The sequence below is a fragment of the Erpetoichthys calabaricus genome, chromosome 9 (assembly GCF_900747795.2).
Source record: "Erpetoichthys calabaricus chromosome 9, fErpCal1.3, whole genome shotgun sequence".
Classification (NCBI taxonomy): Eukaryota; Metazoa; Chordata; class Cladistia; order Polypteriformes; family Polypteridae; genus Erpetoichthys; species Erpetoichthys calabaricus.
This window is the reverse complement of record NC_041402.2, coordinates 146,819,336-146,825,334: the sequence shown is the minus strand read 5'-3', so window position 1 is coordinate 146,825,334 and position 5,999 is coordinate 146,819,336. Positions and strand designations below refer to the sequence as shown.

The 5,999-nt window shown below is 37.9% G+C and overlaps 1 long non-coding RNA gene across 1 annotated transcript; it reads right to left on the bottom strand.

Annotated features, from left to right (window-relative positions):
* Positions 1-3,657: 3,657 nt before the first annotated feature.
* LOC114657255 (uncharacterized) lies at positions 3,658-5,017 on the bottom strand. The gene is made up of 2 exons (XR_003717205.2): positions 4,854-5,017; positions 3,658-3,923 (listed from the first exon to the last, which is right to left on the bottom strand). It is a non-coding gene; the product is annotated as an uncharacterized LOC114657255 (long non-coding RNA).
* Positions 5,018-5,999: the final 982 nt, after the last annotated feature.

The window sequence follows — 5,999 nt, the reverse complement described above, 5'->3', positions numbered from 1 at the left end:
TCACACATTTCAGTTGTTCCAAATAGTTTTACCTCATTTTTTGTTAGCACTTTCAAGTTAAATTGTGACATCAACATAAAACCATTATCCATTATATCACGAACCAAAGCCTGTATGCAAACATCACTTTGGTCGTAAGAATGTGCCTGTAAATAAAATGATATTTGCTCTAAGCGAGTATTTCTGCACTACAGACAGTGTTTTTCAGCATGACATGAGCTTGTGCAGACATGATAAGTGGGTGGGAACTTCAACACCCCATTTCAAGTGAATTTGTGACAGAAATCACATCACCCAATCCACTCGACTAAGTTACCACCACATCATTTTTGTTTTTATTAGTGAATTAATAAAATGGAATTCAAAATAACTCCAATCATTTTTTGAAGCTATTACTGTTATTTTTGTGTCACCACAACTTATTAAATAATGTTTACATTTCAGAATGTTTAACAAAATCATTAAATCTGAACTTCTAGCTTGCAGCCATGCATTGATGTAAGTCTTGGCTAAAGTTCCCTTTAATTATTTTTTAGAGCATAGTACTTTAATTAAAATTCTGCCAGAAAGAAATGAGGCACACATGTTACAAAATACTTTATAAGAATCTTAGACGCACAAAACAAATTTCTAAAGAGGGCAGTGCATGTGGATGCTTTTTGAAAAATTTTAGTGTATTGTAATAAATGAGCTAAGATTGTGCTGAATAGCTTTTTCCTCTCAAACTTTCCCTGTGTCCTGGAAGAAATTCAACTTCCTTTCATGAAACAATTGACCACATCCTATTTATTGTATTCATAGATGTTATACGCTATACTGTAACACTAAGCACAGTATGATAAATGAGGAGAGTAACAAAATAATAGGTTACTTTTTATTGATATATCCATCCATCCATTATCCAACCCGCTATATCCTAACTACAGGGTCACGGGGGTCTGCTGGAGCCAATCCCAGCCAACACAGGGCGCAAGGCAGGAAACAAACCCCGGGCAGGGTGCCAGCCCACCGCAGGGTGCGCACTCTCACATACACACACACACCAAGCACAGGCAAAATGTAAAAAAAAAAAAAAAACATGTTCCCTCCTGCACATAAGGAGACGTTTTAAAAGAGGAGTGTGCAGGAAGATAGAAAACAGATGTCTGAAAGTTGAAGTAATGAGATTTTTTTTCCCAGGCTGGGGAGTTATGAATGCTTAAAGTTATATGGTGTTGCTGATGAAGTGTTATTGAGACATTTTTATGTAAGTTCTAATTTTGTCAGACTTATTATAAAATACACATGAAGAAGAAATCAAATTCAGGTTTTTTTTGTTTGTTTCAAGATAAAAATATAACATTCAAAGGGTGCAGGGAGCCTACCCCAGTAGCACTGGGAGCAAGGTATGAAGCTGATCATTTAGAATAGCCAATACAGAATGTTAACCTAACACGCTTGTCTTTGGAAAATTGGGAAGAAAACCAAAGCAGCTCAAGAAAACCCCAGTTAGAAATGTGGAGTGTGTAGAAACTATAAATTGATACTGAAAGGGCAAAGGATTGGAACCCAGGTCACGGGGTCTCTGAGGGCAGCAGCACTAACACACTGACACCAGGCTATTCTTAAATGAAATAAAGCTGATCATTTTTATTGTTGTGAATTATTTTTCTAACTGAAAGGTTCTCAGACTTAGTCTTTGGGGGCTAAGCTGTTTTTTTGTTCCAACCACTTCTGTTTTTAATTAGACCCTTAAGCAAACACTTACATCCAAGTTTCTATGTTTTGTAGTCAATGTAGAAATTTGGTTAATGTTGTTTTAGAATATTCCAAGCATTTATTGTTGAGTGGAGATAATTTGTGTTTTCCTTGTTTATTAAGATTTCCATCATTATCATGATTTTCAGTCTGCTTTTCCAATGTCTGGTTATTTAATCCATGGTTTAGTAATGAGGACATCAGTAGGCCTGGTTTTGAAGTATATGCAGCCTTTAAGAATTTTGCACATTTAAAAATAAAGGTGCCAGTGTGGTTCTTTAGAGTGACGCCTTAGGGGAACCATTTTCGGTTCCCAAAAGACCCATCCACGTGAAAGTTCCAGAAAGAAGTTTTTTTTTAATTATTATTATTTAGATTTGTAACAGGATTCACACAGTCAATAACCATTTAGAGATGGTAACAGATCTGTTAAATTCCAATGGGTCATGATTTTAAAAGGATTCTTGCAGCATACATCCAGTAACACAGGCTCAGTCCAAGGTTTTCTTAATCTGTTAGTGTCCTGCAGCATACCATAATAATAATAATAATAATTCATTACATTTATATAGCGCTACCATACAGTAAAGATGCTGGGCTTTTTCTGCGTATTAGGAAGTTTTTCAAAGCACAAAGAACCAACATCAAAGGGCGTAGAACCCTTCTCAGAATGTAATGGTGCTTTGTCAAGCAATGGAGCTACGAGGAACCACACAATCCAGTATAGAACTATAAAGTGCTATTAAAGAGGGTGTGTTGTCTGCGCTACTCGTTGTTGACTGGCATTATTAGGATAAAATTTACACTGAACAAGTTAATTAATTGTGAAACGGTAAAAGAGAGTTTAGCATTTTAAGCGATAACAAAAATACAAATATATATAAATGTCGTATACACCTAAAAATTACACTTTTCTTATTCTTTTCTGAATGCAGGACAAGAGATGATAAAAAGATCAACTAGCACTAGCTAATTAGACAAGTTTGAAACGAAATAACTCACTGATTGTGAAAATGATTGGGAACAAAAACCTGTTGCCACAGGATGTCCTCCAGACTGAATTTGAGAACCTAAGTAAAAGGGGGAAAGTTTTTTTTTTCATTTTTGGTGTAACGTTTTCCGCTGCTTGTTGTTGTTTATTAGATTGGCAACTTGCGTAAGAATGGCAGTGTGATAGTAGCAGTTTTCTTAGCACACCGTCCGACAAGCTTGAGTGTAGGTAAAGTATGTGCAGCAGAGGGGGCCATCTCAAGTACTGGCGCTCCACCTTCCGCCTGGTGCTGTCGAAACGCGCTTCGTTTTCCTTTGCTTCTCGACCCAGAATGACTGATGTCATTTCTTAAATGTCTGCACATCGTGAAAATCACTGAATAAAGGGTTACTTTCATAGCACATACTGTATCTATTCCTAAATAGTTTCTCTCATTTTTCTACACAAAACTATGATCAGCAGACCAATCATTTCAGTAGGATGAGTTTAAGCCACAGCGCAGTGATCAGACCGCAGAATGCTTCGAGGTTGCTTTTCGTATAGATGAGTGAGTAGCTGATGCCTTATAATTTCCAATTACAGAGTCAAACCGAATTTGATTTTTAGTTCCTTTCTTGCACAGTCTTTACGCCATTTACATATGCAGAAACGACACCGTTATCGTTTTAACTAATGTAGTGGTGCCAGTGTTACCGCTTCCATATTCCTCGTTTATTTTATTTTTTATCAAATGTTTTATTTTATAAGACTAAAGAAGAGTTTAAAGAAATCTACGAAAGTGGGTCTCAGGCGCCACATTATGGAAAACACGGGCAATGCAAGACTTCCTTTCTGTGCCTAATAAATTTGCTTATTTGAAAGGTCAATAAGAGTTGTTTTTAGACATTTACGCATACAATACTAATGCAATGATCCCCAAAGACAGACAGTTAACAAAAACACCGCTTTTTATTTAAAAAACAGTAAAAACTGAGTTCCCAAAAGACAAGCAGAGGTCTGTGCTACAAAATACAAAAGCGGCGTTGATGCATGTTCAGTCAGTCCATTAGTGCTGTTTCCCCTTAAGTAAAGAAAACGTAACAACTATGATTATCACAATAATGCCAATCACGAGTCCGACAATATTGAGAATCTTCGCCTTTCTGGATGCTTCTGTCGCTCGGACGCTATCCCCGGCGCTCGAGGCGTCGTTTACCTGCAAGAAAAAACAAAGTCGATCAGTGCTGGAACGGGTACAACGACCTAACACTTTGGGCCAGTCAATACATTAGAAGAGACCGACGGTGATCACCGCTGAGAAATATGTATGTATATAAAACAGTATGTGTTAGCGCAGAAAACGTCCAATTTAAATAACACTGAGCTGGTTTTTAAAACTTTGCCGTATTTCACAATCTGCATGGCTGCTTGTTCCACTACAGGACTGCTGGGCATGTATAAGGTAATACGGTAATCAGTTCTGAAGGCGACACCAGTCTATCGCAGGACAATCCTAAGCAGCTAAAACACACAAGCTGAGAAGGTGTCATTTTCACTCGGTTAACAACCAGTCTACACTTTGAATCCATCATCCTGAAGCTTTGAAGCAGCAATGCTGACCAATGCACTACAGTGCTGCCTGACAATGTTAGATTTCATATCTGTATAATCTTGTGCATTTTTAATGTAATGCATATCTGACATTACGCAAGTTAGTATGGCTTACTATAATGTTGGTGCTGTAGAGCTGGAAGTTGTAATCGTTCACAAATTGAAATCATTATTGCAAAGCGTTATCATACTGCAAATGCTGTTATGAGTTTTATACTTTTAATACTGCAGCAGCAGTGAAGCCAGAGAATGCAAGAAAACATGTAAAAGAGAGCAAATAATAAATATATTTTCAATAAAATCAATGTAACAGACAAACATCTACTTTCAAATATCATATTCTGTATACTATACATTTTACAAAGGTTGATTACATTTTTAGACATTTTTCTTTCCACTAAGACTTTCCTGATGTAAGACAACTTATAAGATCCTTTTTTTATAAAAGATGACACTTAGATATAATCATATATTTCTTTCATAATAATTCTTAACATTCATAGATTATCTAAAAGAAAACATATTATATGCCTACCCTGCAAGAGCAAATTAGAGCAGCTATTCCAACTGGGAGACAACAGCATATCAATGTGAAAATTGACCATCCCAGGTATGAGGGTACAGACTGGCCTCGGGACCTTTCCATCTTTTTCACCAATTAGCTCAATATTGGTCACAGAACGACAGAGGACATCTGCTCTACTTTCAGAAAGCAGTACTATTTATAAGGAAAACATGGGGGGGTTGTGGGCAGAGGCGGAGAGAATTAAGGAGGGGTGAATCCACCTACTTTTTATATTAAAACAAAATTTTAACCAATAAGTATAAAGTTTAAATCTCTTACAATAGTAGGATTCACCATAATCATGTAAATCAAACATACTATTTTCAGATCATTTTAAGTTAGCCAATAAAAGGTGTCATTTTGCTTGACTTTTCACTACATTCATAATGGTTAACACGGTACAACACCCTAGTACTACAGATCATTTTGAAAAATAGTAATTAAGTACTAAGGAAAGCTATGTCAACTTTTGAAGTGAGTTTCAAAATAAAGCCACTAAATTGTTTGTATTTTCTAAGTTTGTTACTTACTGGGTAAATTTACATTTACATGTAATTCCTTAGAATGTGCTTTTATGCATAAAACATAAACATAACTGAGTAACATTAAGCTAGGTCTTGTTTGTTCAGCAAGTGTAGTAGGACACATAACAAAAGCTGATTGCCGCAAGTGAAAAGATGTATCCATCCATCCATCCATTGTCTCCCGCTTATCCGAGGTCGGGTCGCGGGGGCAGCAGCTTGAGCAGAGATGCCCAGACTTCCCTCTCCCCGGCCACTTCTTCTAGCTCTTCCGGGAGAATCCCAAGGCGTTCCCAGGCCAGTCGAGAGACATAGTCCCTCCAGCGTGTCCTGGGTCTTCCCCGGGGCCTCCTCCCGGTTAGATGTGCCCGGAACACCTCACCAGGGAGGCATCCAGGAGGCATCCTGATCAGATGCCCGAGCCACCTCATCTGACTCCTCTCGATGCGGAGGAGCAGCGGCTCTACTCTGAGCCCCTCCTGGATGACTGAGCTTTTCACCCTATCTTTAAGGGAAAGCCCAGACACCCTGCGGAGGAAACTCATTTCAGCCGCTTGTATTCGCGATCTCGTTCTTTCGGTCACTACCCATAGCT